This window comes from Scyliorhinus canicula, chromosome 7 (assembly GCF_902713615.1).
Source record: "Scyliorhinus canicula chromosome 7, sScyCan1.1, whole genome shotgun sequence".
In the NCBI taxonomy this organism is placed as follows: domain Eukaryota; kingdom Metazoa; phylum Chordata; class Chondrichthyes; order Carcharhiniformes; family Scyliorhinidae; genus Scyliorhinus; species Scyliorhinus canicula.
In genome coordinates this window covers 191,947,705-191,966,757 of record NC_052152.1, presented here as the reverse complement: position 1 = coordinate 191,966,757, position 19,053 = coordinate 191,947,705, and the positions used below count along the sequence as shown (strand labels likewise).

The 19,053-nt window shown below is 43.6% G+C and overlaps 1 protein-coding gene across 8 annotated transcripts in view; it reads right to left on the bottom strand.

Annotated features, from left to right (window-relative positions):
• Window positions 1-17,500, bottom strand: part of LOC119969648 (nuclear receptor coactivator 3-like) — a 289,402-nt gene extending 271,902 nt beyond the window's left edge. For 4 of the 8 annotated variants that reach the window (XM_038803571.1, XM_038803581.1, XM_038803575.1 and 1 more), the window contains exon 1: window positions 17,379-17,500. The gene's annotated coding sequence lies outside the window, so the exon portion shown is untranslated. Of the gene's footprint in view, window positions 1-16,268; window positions 16,384-17,338 lie in introns of those variants that run through there. The other 4 variants (XM_038803573.1, XM_038803574.1, XM_038803580.1 and 1 more) reach the window with 4 other exon arrangements.
• Window positions 17,501-19,053: the final 1,553 nt, after the last annotated feature.

Sequence of the window (19,053 nt, the reverse complement as noted above, 5' to 3'; positions counted from 1 at the left end):
TCGTCTACAAACTTACAGATGGAAGAAAATTTCACAAATTCGCAATTTCTGATCTAACCCCCCAGTGGGGGATTTAAGAAAAACTGACTTGCGTTTGAATAATACTTTTCACCATGACAGAACCTTCCCTCTGGGAAGGCACTGGCATTGTTACTGCACTAGTAATAAAGAGACCCAGAACGCTCTGTTGAAATCAATAAAAATTTGGAATTAAAAGTCTGATGACCAGGCAGCACGGCGGCACAGTGGTTAGCACAGCTGCCTCACGGCACGAGGTCCCAGGTTCGATCCCGGCTCTGGGCCATTTAAAAAGTTTAAATAATTTGGGCAGTACGGTGGCGCAGTGGTTGGTACTGCTGTCTCACGGCACCAAGGTCCCAGATTCGATCCTGACTCTGGGTCACTATCCGTGCAGAGTTGGTACATTCTCCCCGTGCTTGCATGGGTTTTGCCCCCACAACCCAAAGATGTGCAGGGTAGGTGAATTGGCCACGCTATATTGCCCCTTAATTAGAAAAGAATGAAATGGGTACTCTAAATTTATATTAAAAAGTTTAAATAATTTACCTTTTCTTCATCGCTTCTCTCTTCACTTTATGCTGTCTTGCTCGCTCTACTCTCCATACATTACGCTCTCTCTATGCATAATTTAACTTTATGTACATGATTTTACATGGAATCAAATATTTTAATTTAGGGTGAACTGAAAAGTCTTCAATCCAATTGGTTGAAGAGACTCTCAGTCACTTGTCTTATTCACACATGCAACAGATCCCCAGAGGAAGGCATGACACCGAAAAGAAACTCCAATCAACAAGTCTCCACTTAAAAAGCCCACAAGGCTGTGAAAAATTTAAACATTCTTAATGACAAGTGCTGTTACTTCACCACTGACCACAAAACCTGGGTAAAATGTTAAGTGTGATATTTTACCTATTTTTGAAGGAGATAAGAGACTTTGGTGGATATCCCCTATCTCTGCTGAATTATAACTGAGCAATGTTAATACTGTGATGTGCTTTTACCAAGATGGAGATTTCCATTCTGCCAGTAAAAGAATAAAACAAAAACTTGTCTGCTGGGACCTCAATGTCAACTCACAATTTTAATATGATCACCAACTATGACCATCAACATAGTAAAGACGTGGTTCCATTGTGCAAGGTCAGGGGCGCCATGTGTTATGTATTATAACCGAGTACCAAACGTAACTAAGCATAATTTAGGTTCCAATTTTAGTCCAGTGAACATGCAGTAGATGGAAGAAACAAGACAGTCACAAGTTTTTCTGAAGAGGGAACGGATGAAAAGCAAGTTCAAGTAATCACCGTTGTGCATTTCAGTCACTTGATCTGTATTTTAAAAAGGCCTCGTCATATGTAGCCCATCCACAACATAAAAGAGGGATATTAAAAAGTATTGACTGAACTGTATGCAAAAAGTACCAGAATTTATTTTCAGTTTAATTAATGGCTTCCAAATAAAGTTTATTTTAATAAACTATCCTGAACATTCACTGCATCATCACCATAGCTAACCAGAATAGAAGATGTTAATCTGCTTTACATTGATTTCAAAACCAAACCAAACTACATCCTTCAGTACTTTAGCTACTCAGTCATTATGGCTACTCAGTCATTATGGATTCAGAGTTAAGAAGCTTTTTGTCCACAATGCTTATATAGCAATCCCAAAATCGAGTAACAATACATCGTAAAATAATTCTTGGGTATACCCTTCAATCCGCTGGATTGCAGCTGAAACATTATAGTAGGACTATAGAAAACAATTCAAGATAAATACAAGCAAAACTACAATATCTTTCATATGATCATCTTATGTCAAAAGTTGGATTTTTGTTTTGCTTTCCCCCCCACCCCTCCCAATTTTGTTTTGCACTCATTAGATTTTGTGCAAGAGACCAAAACATACTTCACTTCAGGCACCCAATATCAGTATGGACAAGCCACGTATAGCACAGTTAGATATCATCATAATATTCTTGTTCCAGGAAAGTGTAGTCGCCTAAACCGTAAAAGAGAACTCACTAATTCATTAGTACACCTCGTGACCCCTCAATCTTTCCAGAGCCCACTAAACACACGTCAGGATATAATGCCATTCTTGTCATCCACACATAAATATGCCATACTCGTTATTCATATATGAATAACGAGTATGGCATATTATATTTTGGCTTCACAGCACCAGGGTCCCAGGTTCGATTCCCCACTGGGTCACTCTGTGCGGAGTCTGCACGGTCTCCCCGTGTCTGTGTGGGCTCCGGTTTTCTCCCACAGTCCAAAGACATGCAGATTCGGTGGATTGGCCCTAATAAATTGCCCTCAGTGTCCAAAAAGGTTAGGAGGGGTTATTGCGTTATGGGGATAGGATGGAAGTGAGGGCTTAAGGGGTTGGTGCAGACTCGATGGGCCAAATGGCCTCCTTCTGCATGTATATTCTATGAATATAGATACAAGCATGCAATGAGGAATAGGCCATTCTGCCCCTCAAGTCTGCTCTGCCATTTAACAAGATCATGGTAGCTCGGATTGTGGCATCAATTCTACTTTCCGGTCTACCCTTTATGCCCTTGTGAATCAATAACCTGTCAAACTAAGCCATAAAAATATTAATTGTCCTTGCCCCATTGCTCTCAGGGGAAGAGAATGCTACATACTAAATGACCCTCAGAAAATATTTCTCACCTCCATCTTAAATGGAGACCCCTTATTTTTAACTGCCCCGCTCCCCAGTTCCAGTGTCTCCCTCAAGACGAAACATCCTTTCCGCGTCCACCCTAACAAGTCCCCTCAGGATCCTATGTTTCAATAACATCTAACCCTTCATCCCATCAGTCAAGTGAATATTCTCTGAACAGCTTTGAATTCATTTGTATCACTTAAGTAAGGAGATCAAAAGTACAAGAGTACTTAAGATGTGGTCTCACCAATTGTAAAAAACGTACCCTATTTTATATACCATTCCCCTTGCAATAAATGGCAACATTCCATTTGCCTTCATAATCACTTACTGTACCTGTATACCAACTTGAGATTCATATACTAGGATGCCTAGATCTCTCTGAACTACTGAGTTCTGCAAACTTCCTCCATTTAAATAACATGTAGTTTTCTATTCTTCCTGCCAACCAATCCTGCTAAAATAGATAAGTTCATTTTCCCCATGTTTTACTCCTTTGTCTATTCCCTTAGCCTGTACAGCTAATTGCAGACTCTTATGTTCTCTTCTCTCAATCTACTCTTCTGTTTACGTCATCGATTCAATTCCTTCGTCCAGATATAAACTGTGAATAGTTGAGGCCATAGCACCGACCCCTGTGGCAATCCACCAGTTACAACTTGCCAGCCTGAAAAACACCAGTTAACCCCACTCTCTGCTTCCTGTTAGCTAACCAATCCTCTAACCATGTTAATATGTTATCCCCATACCAGGGCTTCCAAACTGTTCCAGCCATGGAACCCTTTCGACCTCCCAAGAGTAACCACACAATACAATAGGTGTAAATATTAAAAACAATAGGTGTAAAGATAAAAAACCTACAAGATGTTTGTGTCTTATTTACATATTTGTAATTAACAAGTTCTGTTTGGTCATTTTTAATGAAAGCACTCCCTCACCAACGCCCCCCCCCCCCCCCCCCCCCCCCCCATCCCCTCACTAAGTCACTAAGGGCACAGCTCTTCTCATGCTCCTCTTACCACCCACCTCTCTCCCCATTAACTAACATTAAACTGTAGCATTTTCCCCATTGACAGTCATTGGCTTACAGTTTCCTACCTTCTGTTTCCCTCCTCTCTCGAATAGGGAAGTTACATTTACAACTTCTGATGGGGCTGATGTGTTATCTGTGTTGGTCTGACATCGACTGCAACTGGATGCTGTAAAACAAGAAACAGGCTTCCGACACAAGAGATGGTCCAACACTTTTATTGAACCTGTTGATTGCTGTACATAATCTGGTGTGGATTGACTCTCTATTAACCCAACTGATAACCTCCTACTGGCTTGACCAGACTAGCTCTCTATCACATGGTGATGATGTTCATTGGCCTGTGCACTGTGACTATCTCCCTAGCCGTGTCCTGTGAGAGAGGGAGAGCCTTAATGCCCTGTGGGCTTTATAGTGGTGGTGTCCTGTCTGGTGCTTGGTTGTTCTGTGTCGTGTGTGTTCATTGGTTATCCTGTCTGTCAATCACTGCCTGTCTGCATCTCATGATATACATGAGTGGATATTATGACAGGGGCTTTTCTAGAATTCAGGGAATTTTGGAAAATTACAACCAATACATCTGCTACCTCAGCAGCCACTCCTTTTAAGACCCTAGAATGCTGGTCATCAGGACCTCCCTCCCACCTCTTACAAGAATTTCTGAGATTTATTTACATCTTTTCCAGCGGACAGGCCCAAAATATCTGCTCACGCTTTCGTTATTCCTTATTTCTCATTTTTCCTTCCCCAGGCTCACTCTCTGGAGGACAAATGCCCCCTTTAGTGATTCCCTTCCTTTTAAATATTTTTGAAAAACTCATTTGTTTTTAATATTTCCAGCTAGCTTGCTCTCATCCTCTAATTTCTTCCTGATTTTGTCATTCTGTGCTGGTTTTATAAATTCTGTCAAAGCTTCTAACCTACCACCAATCTTTGCAGAATTGCACATTTTTTCCTTAGATTTGATTTAATACCATCTTTAACTTCCTTAGTTAGCTACGGGTAGTGCATCTTTCTCCTGGAGTCTTGCTTTCCCACGGCTATGTATCTTTGCTGAGTGTTATGAAATATCTCCTCAAATGTCAGCCACTGCATCTCTAACGACCTACCTTTATTTTTTTAAAATGTTTTTTTTATTGAGTTTACATATTTTATATACAACATATTACAAATCATTTGAGAAGAAAAAAAAACACACGCAAAAATTAACATGATATTTACAGGTAAGCATCTTCATAATAACAATTGTGGCCGCCCCCTTTAGCCGGCATACATATTTTACATTCCCCAATATGGCCGAGGCACATGTTTATAGGCATTTATTTATAGTTTGGTTTTGGGCCTTAGCTTGCCATCAAACCCCCATAAAGAACCCCCCCCCCCCGGCTACCTTCCCCCGATTCCCGTCCATTTTCCCCTGATTCTTGGCCACCCGACTATTCTTCCTCTTGTTCGTTGGCCACAAACAGGTCCCGGAACAATTGCATGAATGGCTCCCACGTTCTGTGGAAGCCGTCGTCTGACCCTCTGATGGCGAATTTGATTTTCTCCATTTGGAGAGATTCCGAGAGGTCGGACAGCCAGTCTGCAGCTCTGGGCGGTGCTGCTGACCGCCAGCCAAACAGGATTTTACGGCGGGCGATCAGGGAGGCAAAGGCAAGGGCGTCCACCCTCCTCCCCAGGAATTGATCTGGCTGGTCTGAAACCCCGAAGACCGCCACTATCGGGCATGGCTCCACCCTCATCCCCACCACTTTGGACATAGCCTCGAAGAAGGCTGTCCAGTACTCCACAAGTCTGGGGCAAGACCAGAACATGTGGGCATGGTTGGCCGGGCCTCTTTGGCACCGTTCACATTTGTCCTCCACCTCCGGGAAGAACCTACTCATACGGTTTCTTGTTAAGTGGGCTCTATGTACCACTTTTAGTTGCGTCAGGCCGAGCCTTGCGCACGTGGAGGTGGAGTTGACCCTATGCAGTGCTTCGCTCCAGAGTCCCCACCCTATCTCCATCCTCAGGTCGTCCTCCCATTTCATTCTTGTTGCGTCTAGTACGGTGTCGTCCCTTTCTACCAGTCGGTCATACATGTCGCTACAGTTCCCTTTCTCTAGGATACTTGCGTCCAGTAGGTCTTCCAGTAGTGTCTGTCGTGGCGGTTGTGAGTACGTCCTTGTCTCCTTTCGTAAGAAGTTTTTGAGTTGCAGGTACCGTAGCTCGTTCCCCCCAGCTAGTCGAAATTTCTCTGTCAGTTCGTCCAGTGTTGCGATCCTGTCGTCCGTGTATAGGTCCCTGTCAGTGTCCCCCCATCCTGCCTCCACCTTTTGAAGGTGGCGTCAGTCAGTGCTGGTGTGAACCTATGGTTGTTGCAGATGGGAGCCTTGTCCGACATTTTGGTCAGGCCAAATTGCTGCCGCAGTTGGTTCCAGGATTGGAGGGTGGCTGTCGCCACTGGGTTGCTGGAGTGTTTTTTGGGTGGGGATGGTAGTGCTGCCGTGGCGAGGGCCCGGAGGGAGGTTCCCATGCAGGAGGCCTCCTCCGCACGCACCCACTTGGCTTCTGGCTCCTGGATCCATCCCCTTACTCGCTTGGCTGTTGCCGCCCAGTGGTAGAATTGTAGATTCGGGAGGGCTAGCCCCCCCCTGGATTTTGTTTTTTGTAGGACCTTCTTTGGGATCCTAGCATTTTTACCCCCCCCCCCCCCATACGAACGCCACAATACGTTTGTCCAGCACTTTAAGTCCTTGGGGATGTAGATCGGAATGGATCTAAACAGGAGGAGGAACCTGGGCAGTACGTTCATTTTGATCGTCTGGACTCTCCCCGCGAGGGAGAGTGGGAGGGTGTTCCATCTTTGCAGGTCCTTTTTTACTTCCTCCGTCAGACTGGTGAGGTTCCATTTGTGGATCCCTTTCCAGTTATGGGCTATTTGGATCCCCAGGTAGTGGAATTTGTGTCGGGCTTGTTTGAACGGCAGCCCCTTTAGTGCTGCTGCCCCCCCCCCCCCCCCCCCCCCCTTCCCTTGCGGGTGTACTGGGAAGATCTCGCTTTTGCTTATGTTGAGTTTGTAGCCCGAGAAGGCTCCAAACGCTTTCAGGAGCGCGATGATTCCGTCCATGCTGCTTTGTGGGTCCGAGATATAGAGGAGCAGATCATCTGCATAGAGTGAGACTCTGTGCTCTCTGCCTCCCTTTTGGATCCCACTCCAATTTTTTGCTGCCCTGAGCGCGATTGCTAGCGGTTCGATTGCTAGTGCGAACAGCAGCGGGGACAGTGGGCATCCTTGTCTGGTGCCCCTGTGCAGCTGGAAGTATTGGGAGTTGGTATTGTTGGTCCGTCCACTCACCATGGGAGCGTTGTATAGGAGCTATACCCAAGCGGTGAACCCTGTTCCAAGCCCGAACCGCTCCAGTACCTCTATGAGGTATTTCCATTCGACTCTGTCGAAGGCCTTTTCTGCGTCCAGGGAGACGATCACCTCTTGTGTTCTCTCCCCGGAGGGGGTCATTATCATGTTCAGCAGGCGCCTGATGTTTGAGGTAAGCTGTCGACCTTTGACGAAGCCCGTCTGGTCCTCTGTGACTACCTCAGGTACACAGTCTTCTAGCCTTTTGGCTAGGATTTTGGCCAGTATTTTGGCGTCTGCGTTCAGCAGAGATATGGGTCTGTATGATCCACATTCCTTTGGGTCTTTGTCTTTAACGACCTACCCTTTAACCCAATTTCCCAGCTCATTTTAGCCAGCTGTCTTAATTCCCTCGCATTATTATTTAAGTTTAAAACAATAGTCTTCGACACCCTCAAACCTGAAGATGAAATTCAACCATGTTATGATCATTATCTGAAGCCTACTTTACTATGATGTCATTAATTAATCAAATCTCATTGAACATCACTATGAATAGAATAGCCTGCTTGAATTGGCTCTGTAACATGTTACTCTAAGAAATAGCCCCAACAACTCTGAACTCATCTTCCAGGCCACTTTTGCATGGGTGAGTGCAATCACAACAATGCTCAAACTGGTCAAGACAGGGCAAGTCACTTGATTGGTTTCAATATCTGCTTGTTCTGTTTTTTTGTAAACTGCATCCCCTATATTCAAAATCAACAGAATGCACTGCAGCACCTCACTTAGATTACTTCCGTAGTACACCTTTCCCCTGCAATCTCCAAGAAACACTAAGGTAATTTCAAAGAAAAATTACTTCAAACGGTCATCTTCAAGTCACGCAATCATACGGACTTGTGCGCCAAGGTGGCTAGCACTCCTTACCTCACAGCGCCAGGGACCCAAGTTTGATTCCGACCTTGGATGACTGTCCATGCAGAGTTTGCATGTTTTCCCAATGTCTGCGTGGGTTTCCTCCAGGTGCTCCGGTTTGCTTCCACAGTCCAAAAATGTGCAGGTTAGATGGGATTACAGAGATAGGGCAGTGAAGTGGGTCACTGTACGGTGCTCTTTGGGAGGATCGAAGCAGACTTGATGAGCTGAATGGCCTCCATCTGCCCTGTAGGGATTCTATGGATCTACTGTCACTCCTTCATTACTGCTGGGTAAGTGACCTAAAATTCTCATACTTAGCATCATTGTGGAAGTACCATCAGTTTGCTGACTGCAGCAATTCGTGGAGAAGGCCTATCATATTCCAGGATGCTAGAGGTAAGCTGTTAAATGCAGCTTTTCCAGCATCACCCGCATCCTGAGACTAACTTAAAAAAAAACACTGTCCAAAAACAGGGACCTTACAACTAGCAAATGAAAAGGATCCTACACTAATCTGGGCTAGATTTAAATTCACATCGGAGAGCCAAAACCAGTGTTGAATGGTGCTTTTACATTATATTTACATTATTGAAATTACTGTCGCCACTATAATGGAAATGCATATTAAAAATAAACGTATATTTTAATAAATTTATAAAAGGGCCCAGAATTGTTTTTTTTTAATTCACATTCAAGGGTCAGTCTGACACCGCAGGGAGGAATAATTATAATCCCTAGAGGATCATCTCAATGCATTTGGGAGTCAGTTTGGGCATCAATGCCAATTCACAAGTTGAATATTAGTGTAAAATTAAAACAGATTCACACGTATTAAATATTGGATAAACACTTTGCTTCTTCAATGAGCCCAAGTAACACCCAGTTCCCAATAATTTATATTTACTTAGCACTTCTAATGTAACATAAAACATCCCATCCCATTGCCCTTCACAGGAGCATCATGACACAGACCACATAAAGAGATATTAGGTGAGATGCCCAAAAGCTTGGTCCAAGACGTAGGCTTGTGTCTTAAAGGAGAAATAGAGAAATGGAGTTATATGGAAGGAATTCTAGAGCTTCAGGCCTAGGCATTGAAGTTATGACGAAAGGTGGCGCGATTATAATTGAAAATACACAAGAGGCCATAATTAGAGGAGCATAGATATCTCAAGAGGGCTTTGGTGCTGGAGGAGATTGCAGAGCTAAGGAGGGTCAAGGTCATGGAGGGATTCAATAATAAGGATGAGAACTCTAAAATGAAGATGTTGCATCACCAGGAGCCAATGGAAGTCAACTAGCATGGGACAATAGGTGAGCCAGACTTGTTGCAAGTTAGATAGGGACCGCAGCGTTTCATGTTTACAGAGGGCACACTGAGACACCAGCCAGGATTATATTGGAATAGGGCGACACGGTGGAGCAGTGGTTAGCACTGCTGCCTCACGGCACTGAGGATCCGGGTTCGATCTCGGCCCTGGGTCACTGCCCTTACGGAGTTTGCACATTCTCTACGTGTTTGCGTGGGTCTCACCCCACAACCCAAAGACGTGCAAGCTAGGTGGATTGGCCACTCTAAATTACCTCTTAATTGAGAAAAAAAAGTTATTGGGTACTCTAAATTTATTTTTAAAAGGATCATTATGGAATAGTCAAGTCTAGAGCTAAAGGGGACAAGGATGAGGGTTTCAGCAGATGAGCTAAGACAGGGAAAAATGTCAGATGATATAATGGAGATGAAAATAGGTGTTCTTGGGTGATTACACGAATGACCGGCTAGAAGTGCATCTCAGGATCAAATGTGACACCAAGATTACAAACTGGCTGGCTTAATCTCTGGATTGCTGTCAGGGAGAAGAATAGCACCAGTGGCTAGGGAATGGAGTCTGGAGTATGGACCAAAACAAGAGTTTCAGACTTCCCAACATTTAGTTTGAGGAAATGTCTGCTCATCCAGTACCGTATGACAGATAAGCGGTCTGCTAACTAAGAAGTCTGCTAATTTAGCAACAGAGGAGTCGTCCAAGAGAAGTGGTGGTGAGATAGAACTGGGTGTGTTGTCAGCCGCCATGTGAAAACTCACACCATGCCTTCAGATGAAGTTGTCAACGGGCAGCATGTAGTTCAAAGTAGAAGGGGCCATGTATCGATCCTTGGGCGACATCAGAGGCAGTGGTGCAGGAGCAGAAAGGAAAGCCAATACAAGTGATTCTCTGGCAACAAGTAGGTAGATAAGAATGAAACCATGTCTGAACAGTCACACCCAGCCAGATGTGACATTGGAGGAGGATGGTGTGGTCAACTGTCAAAGGCTGTATACAGGTCAGGAAGGACAAAGAGGGAATGTTTACCTGGTCACAGTCACACAATTTCACAGGACAGAAGGATTCAGAAGCATCGGTCAAAGTATTGTCTGTGTGGAGTTTGTACGTACTCCCCATGGCTGCATGGGTTTCCACCCACAGTCCAAAGATGTGCAGGTCAGGTGAATCGGCCATGATCAATATGCGGGGTTACAGGGATTGGGCCTAGGTAGAATGCTCTTTCAGAGGGTGCGTGCAAACACGATGGACCAAATGGCTTCCTTCTGCACTATAGGAATTCTTTTTTTTTTTCTTTTTATAAATTTAGAATACCCAATTCATTTTTCCAATTAAGGGACAATTTAGTGAGGCCAATCCACCTACTCTGCACATCTTTGGGTTGTGGGGGCGAAACCCACGCAAACACGGGGAGAATGTGCAAACTCCACACAGACAGTGACCCAGAGCCGGGATTCGAACCTGGGACCTCGGCGCCGTGAGGCAACAGGGCTAACCCACTGCGCCACCGTGCTGCCTACTATAGGAATTCTATGGAAAAAGTTTGATTCAAGAAGAACTGAAACATTACAATGATGCAGTAACATTTATTTTTCGGGGAAAAGAGGTGGTTTCAGTAATGGTTTGATGATGGGGCGGTTGTGGATTTTTACCATGCACTTAGCCTCTATTATATTGAGCCATTGAGTTTCACATTCACTTAATGGTGAATGTTCAGTACCAACCAAATTTTTTCCCCACAACTTTTCTTAATAGACTCGTGTCAGACATCATAAATAATAAATTGGCAGTTTCCCAAAATAGACACCTAATGCAACCTTTTTTTAAAAAACTGTTTGACTCCAGGTTAGGAAAATTCTGTACATCAGATTAATAATAAAGGACCAGGGGACAGCACGTGACACAGTGGTTAGCATTGGGACTACGGCGCTGAGGACCTGGGTTCAAATCCCGGCCCTGGGTCACTTTCCGTGTGATGTTTGCACATTCTCCCCATGTCTGCATGGGTTTCATCCCCACAACCCAAAGATGTGCCGGCTAGATGGATTGGTCATGCTAAATTGCCCTTTAATTGAAAAAACAAATAATTAGGTACTCTAAATTTATAAGAAAAAAACTAAAAGGACCAAACAAAATGATCAACTTTACTTGGGTTGGCAACAATCATAAAAATTAAGTAAATTGCTTTTTGCCATTTGACTAATGGTAGTTTTAATCATTTAGTAGATTTTTGCGGATGAGAACTCTTGTATTTTTTAAATGCATATCAATCCTATCGCAAATGTTCAACCCCAATTTCGCTGAAGCAGCACTTTTCGATGCAGTTTTCTTTACACTGTCAGCTATTTACACAGCTAAGCAGATTAAATGTTTCTCAACAAGCCTCACAATAGCCTATGCAAAGTTCAAATACTAAAAAAATAACTACACATATCCAACATCAGCATGCATCTCATTACCCAAGCTAAAACATGGCACGAGTTCCATGATCTGTTTTCACTGACAGCAAAGTGAAATGCAATTCCCACCATACACACTGCAATCACTCTCATTAGATGCCGCCATCTTTTACAAACGTTCTGCCCATCTGTAAAAATGAATTTAAATTGTATTTTATATGCATTTGTGTTGTGAAACCTGCAATGTAGTGAAAGAATGTTCCTATTCCAAAAACAGGTTCTGCATGCTTCAAATCAATCTCTCATTAAACAAGTTTACATTTTAATAATTGAAATTCAGAATATAATACACAAATCTACTAAATTAATTAACACTTTGTTGATGGAGGAATATAATAAAAATAAGACATCAAGTAAGTCACAAACCAACATTTATTGTAGGCTATGCACCCCACCCCCCATGCCAGGAAACTGAAGAAAGGAGGAAAAATGGATAATATTTGTGAACACAGGTTGTGAGGATTGTACCCAGGGTACCTATTAATTTAGTTCAAGCTAAGTTAAACCGTAATCAGATTCATTGAAAGACAGTTTCTTAAACTACATGGATTCTGAACGAGAGGGTTCAGTTTACATTGATATAAATATAACTTAAATTTAGCAATGTATGGACTTCCTTGTAAAAATAGAAATTTACCATGATTTATGACCAGTACTTTCAGCTCCAAAATGCTCATCAGTTGATAATATGGATAGAGAAGGAAAAGACTACAGGGTAGATGCAGGGAAGATGGTGGATATGGCCAGAACCAGGGGGACACAGTCTGAGGATTCAGGGTAAAACATTTCGGACAGAGATGAGGAGACATTTCTTAACCCAAAGAGTGAGCCTGTGGAATTCATTAGCACAGGAAATATTTGATGCTAAAACATTGAATATTCAAGAGGCGGCTAGATATAGCACTTGGGGCAAATGGGATCAAAAGGTAATGGGGGAGAAAGCAGAATTAGGCTATTGAGTTGGACAATCAGCCATGATCAGGATAAATGGTGGAGCAGGCTTGAAGGGCCAAAAGGCCTCCTCCTATCTTCTATATATCAATGTAAACAACCATGATAAAGCAAATTATTGAAAACAACGTTAAGATCTGGATTACATTTTCTGAAAGGTTGGTGTGGAAGTAGATTGAATAGTAATATATTCAATTTCCTTTTGAAAATGTTATAAAGAAAAAAAGAAAACATTTGAAAGGCTATGGGGAAAGTGAAACTCACTAGATAATTCTTTCAAACAGCTGGTGCAGGTACAACGGGTGAAATGGCCTCCTTCTGCACCATATATGATTCTATGATTCTAAGTATTTCAGAACCAATAAAACCCGGTCATTTCAGAAACTGCACAAGTGATCTTCAGTATTTGGGACATGTGTTTTTAACCTATCTTATCATATTCACATAAACAAAGGATAGCAGCCCCATAAAACACACAAAATTGCTTAACTGATACAAATCATGTTTTTTTTGGTTCTACATCCTTAAGCCATACTGTTTATACATTCCAAAACTTGTAAACAGATTTGCATGTATGCTTTGCTTCTTGTCTTCAAACAACAATTGCGTTATAAATAGCAGTGACAAGCAAGCAATTCAGTAAAATAACTCTTACTACACCGACCGTCACCCACTGCAGAAATTCACCACGCTTGTGCATAATCTGTTGCCACATTTCAAATCAACCATTTCACAGGCTCGCTATATTTTAAATGCCATGGGCAGTGCACAGAGTAAAGCAATGAAGGAAGGAAACAGAAGAAAAGGAGGTCACAAATGGGGCGATGATTAGATAATGGCACAAGTAATAGTCATCAGGTGCTCATTTAGTTTTAAGAGCCCTAATGTGTTTGCATGCTAAAATGCCCGTGATATTAAAATACACCAAATACTGCTTATTTTACTATTTTCTAACAAATTGGAACCTGGTTCCGTTTTGGTGAAGTACTGCTGAATTTCTTAAAGGGTTAAATTATTGTCTTGAGCCACTACAAATTTCAAATGGAAAATAAAAGCAATATTCAGTCAGAGACTAAACATTTGAGTTTTAATACCTCAGACAGACCTGGGTGCAAAATAGCTTAAAAACTTTCAAATAGACATAACAGACCAATAAAATATTCTGGAACATCATGCCCATCGATGCTGTATTATTATTTTTAAATCTCTTTTGTTACGCAAACTGCACCCAGAAACCAAACCGCAGGAAGACGTCAATATTCATCTATGTGGTCATCCCATCTTTTAGGTAGAATGAACTTGCACAAAATTTGAAAAACAGGTCCAACCAGAAATATTTTTTTCATGCACCCACGTGGCTGCAGACACTGTAACCCAGCTAGCTCTTCCTAACCACTTGATAGTAGTAACGGCAGTCACTCTGAACACTACGCGAGGTCGTCTAGTGGGGTTGCTATAACAACATTCTTGGCTATTCCAGGCTGACGTATCAACTGTATGGAAGTTGCAGTCAGTTGGTAGTTTGACCCAGAGCCTTTAACACAATCTGAAGGGATGGGGAAATTGACCTCCAACCCCTTACCTGGCACACAAATGCACAACCCAACCATTCCTAAGTCAAAAGCGAAGCTACGTCAGGCTGGAGGGAGAGCCCGTTCCGCAAAATGTTTTAGCAACCACCATTATAAAAAAGAAAAACACACCCAGGCCATCTGCAGCACCAGCCTTGGGAGTATCAAAAAGTGTAATAGAAGTGTTTTATAGTTTTGTTCAGACATTTAATAAATGCACTGCTGACACCCAAGACATGAAAACGATTTTTCCCCTGCTAGTAGTAAAAACGTTACAACATGTCATTTTTCTTTAATGCCAGCTTTGGAGAAAAAAAAAATCAGCAAGTGCACTGCAGAAAGGAAAACAACTGGTTCCAATCAAGGACAGGTTAACATTGCATTCTAAATTTTAGCACTTCTCTTGGCACGCATATTTCACACACATTCACATTAAATCTATCTAGTCTAATCGGGTATTCATCTGATGTCTAAACTGGCATTGTCCTGTCTACCTCTCATTTTGTCCTTTCACTTTTCAGTATACAGAAAACAGCCAGAGAAATTGCATTCAGTTCAAATGAATGCCGCCACAAACCTTATCGTCATCTAAAAAGGTGTTTGATCCCAAGTGTAAAATAGTTCAGTACCTTTAAATAAACTAGCTAAACCAGAAAGAAGATACTTAATGTCAGGTGAGGATTTTGAACAGACACATTGCACGGAAATACTGAACACGCCAGAATACCAAACATTTAGCTTAATGTTGTATGGAAAGTAGCTTCAGGCCCTTCTAACAGGCCTGCCAATAATGGCATCCAAACAAGATGTAGATGTCAGACCCACCAGTACGTTAGCAGCTGTCTATCAACAGGGTCTCAACAAACACACCAATGATAGCGGCTTACGAATGCTATCAGCAAACAAGCCAATAGCAGAAGTCCCCCTGCACGCTGTCACCAGACTCGACGACAACACATCAGCCTATCCGACTGCAGCCTGCACGTCCACAATTAGAAGCAAGCCATCAAGGAGCTGTCACGTTGAATTATCTTTCTCAACAAACAACGTTGCGCTCTTCTAATGCACAAAACTGCACGTATAATCGCCGATTTAAAATTAAACACGCTTGGGTACTGTAGTATTTACAAATCGACAACGGCCGGAAATTACAACCGAAGTCAATCGTCATAACGCAAATAATTCAGAGTTGAAAAAAATTACCAACAGCATATAACAATTCATTCTCGCGACCTCTGAGCAAGTCTTCCAAAAATAGCTTGTCAAGTTATGTCGTCTGTGTTTTAAGCGTGCGTCCATCATATAGAGCAAGATATTTTTCAGTTGGCTAGCACAGAACCACTTCAACTGCAGGAACAGAGATTGAATTTGTTCATTTTCCACATCAGCTTTCAGGCTCCATACTTGGTAACAATTCTAAACGTACAGAAAACACAATATTCGACCAAAACCTATTCTTAATAATTATACACTATTTTGGTTCGTGTAAATATTCTACCCATAAAACTGATTTCAAACTTGTGTGGAAGATCGCTTACAAATATTGACACACACTCATCTTAATGACCCGAAGGAAAACATTACATAAAACATGGAAATGTGCTAGCAGATCAAGAAAGAGAAATACAGAAATCTGAAACGATTGACAGAAACTGGATGACCTTGGTGATTTCCTGGGATCCCCTCAGACGGTGGAGCTAATTTGAAAATCTCGCAACCACATCTGTTTTACTGAGTCTGCAATGGGCAAGTGAGCCACGCTGTATTGATTAGGAACACCCTCGGTTCAATTTCTGATCTATTCAGGGGTTAAACAATCTCAGCCAGAGCAAAAGTGGTAATAGGTGGTTAGCTTCTGCAGCATCGGGGTCAGGATAACATGAATAAAAACAGGCTTCCCACTCCCAGTCGTTATCTAGTAGTCCTATTCAAAAAGCACAGGGGCAGATGTGAACACTTTAGTTTTACCTTCAGGGACCAACGCCACCCCTTCCTCTGTACACTCGCTCTCTCACTGAGTGTCCCGAAGGATAACCATTTCAGCATTAAGACGATTAGCCACTAGAATCGCACCCAACACAGGTCACATTTATGACAGCGAGGTAAACGGAAAAATGCAGATGAAAGCCGGGGGGGGGGGGGGGGGGGGAGAGAAACGCATCTGCAAATGATGCTAACATAAGACTTTAAACGCGCAAAGAAAAACGTGAAAACTGGCAGTGTACATGCTGCTAAAAATAAAAGAGTAAGGATACAGCTGCCTCGTTACAACCTTTCAATTTTAACAAGCATATTCATGGCAGGACTTAGCAAGACGGCTGCGGGCATCCGAATGCATTCCAGAAACACGTTTTAAATCGTGGTGGTGGAGCACTTAATGGAGAGGTCCTTCCCACAATTTTTTTTCCAGTGCACATTACAGGCATGCAGAGGGACTGACAGAGCGGAGGGTGACATTATGCATCTTTTTTTTACAGGAAGAAATGCCATTAAAAAAAAAACACAATCACAATCGGGATTAAATAAATCAATCTCTTTCCCCCCCACCCACCATCACCCCTAACGTTGACAGGGGACAAAATGCTATGGCGACGGTCTGGGGGGGGGGGGGGGGGGGGTCCAGGATTCGGGGCGGGCAGCCTATGGGCTGGAGGCGGGGGCGGGAGCCGGGCTCCCAAGTTCGGCCTCAGTCATTAAGTTGTCCCGAACCAAGACTCAAGAAAAAACAAAAAAATAAAGCGCCGAGGCCGGGCTGGGCGGACTCCTCCGGGGAGGGTGGCCGGGGAGGGCATGTATTTGGGTGAGGGCATGTATTTGGGTGGGGGCAGCCTTTCCACCCGCTCCCTCCCTCCTCCCGTTAACAGGTTAGTTGGAGGCTCTCAGGTGAACTTCAGTCCGGGACGGACGGGGTTGAGGGCGGGCCCGGTGGTGGAGGGTGAGAGGGAGGTAGTGGCTTCTCCACAAAGAAGGGGAGGAGGGGGATGTGTAAATTTAAAAAAAAATAACCACTTTACACAAAAAATAAAAACACCATTTACCTCACCCATCAACCTCCCCGTTTCAGCCGCACCAACTCACCCGCGCTGGCTGTTACTCGGAGGAACATTCCAGTATCCTGACCTTCGTTTCCCTAAATAAGCCTAGTAAAAGCGCCGCCATGTTGCGCCTTGTTTATTTAAATCTCGAACACTCCCAGGGAGGGAGGCGGGCCGCGCCAGTGCGCACGCGCGCCGCAGTGCGGCCTGGGAGTTGTTGTCCTCATCCCATCCCCCGCCTGCAGTCCTTGGCTGCTGCTGCCAGCCTGCTAGTTTGGGCAGGCTGGCAGCAGGGTACTGGGGAGTAAGGGGACGGATTTAATCTACCGCAGGGCAAATAAAACTGCAATAAAGCAGCAAAACGCTTGAAGTGAAACGCAAGGAACCAACATCTGGCTGGAGGAGAGTGGGTTTTTAATGACTATCCTTATTAGTGCCACAAGTTGGCTTGCATTAACACTGCAATGAGGTTACTGTGAAAATCCCCCTACTCGCCACACTCCGGCGCCTGTTCGGGTACACTGAGGGAGAATTCAGAATGTCCAATTCGCCTAACAAGCACTTCTTTCGGGACTTGTGGGAGGAAACCGGAGCACCCGGAGGAAATCCATGCAGAAGGAGCACGTGCAGACTCCGTCCGCACAGACAGTGACCCAAGTGGGAATCAAACCCATCCTCCTGGCACTGTGAAGCAACAGTGTTTTTTTTTCTTTTTAATAAATTTAATGTACCCAATTCATTTTGTTTTCCAATTAAGGGGCAATTTAGTGTGGCCAATCCACCTAGCCTGCACATTTTTGGGTGGTGGGGGCGAAACCCACACAAACACGGGGAGAATATGCAAACTCCACACGGACTGTGACCCAGAATCGAACCTGGGACCTCAGCGCCGAGAAGCTGCACGGCTAACCCACTGTGCCACTTGTGAAGCAACAGTGTTAACCACGGCTACCGTGCTTTTGACATTTTAGGTGTGTATCCTCCATCAGAACATAATTGAGCACACTTTTAAATATAGGCAGCTGTGTGGTACAGGTAATCACAAAGGTGAGTTTGCAGTGCATTCAGTGTGAACATTTGGTGAAGAACATCTAAGTAAAGTAAAGTCACCATAGTCCCCGATAATCCTTTCCCCTTTGAGGGGGAGAGCTGCATGGCGGTGGTTTAACCTGAGGATCACCACACATAGAATTTACAGTGCAGGAGGAGGCCATTTGGCTCATCAAGGGCAATTTATCATGGCCAATCCACCTAGCCTGCACATCTTTGGACTGTGGGAGGAAACCGGAGCACCCGGAGGAAACCCACGCAGACACGGGGAGAACGTGCAGACTTCGCACAGACAGTAAGCCAAGTTGGGAATTGAATCTGGGACCCTGGAGATGTGTAGCAACTGTGCTAACCACTGTGCTACCGCTCAAGGGGAAAGGTTGAGAAGGCAGCGTTTTCATGAATTACCTCAGCCTGTATGGAAATTGAACCCATGCTACTGCCCTCACTCTGCATCACGAACCAGCTATCTAGCCAAGTGAGCTAAACCAGTACCCAAGTACTGGTGAAAAACATCATTAAATCTACAATTGCTCTGTGTCCATGTTTATAGTCGACACAAGCTTTCTCTCAATCCCTCATTTATGGAAGGGGTGTATTTAAGGAGTTGGGTATGCTCAGTGCAAAATATTGGATGCATTTATTGATTTTGGGGCAGGGAATCAAAA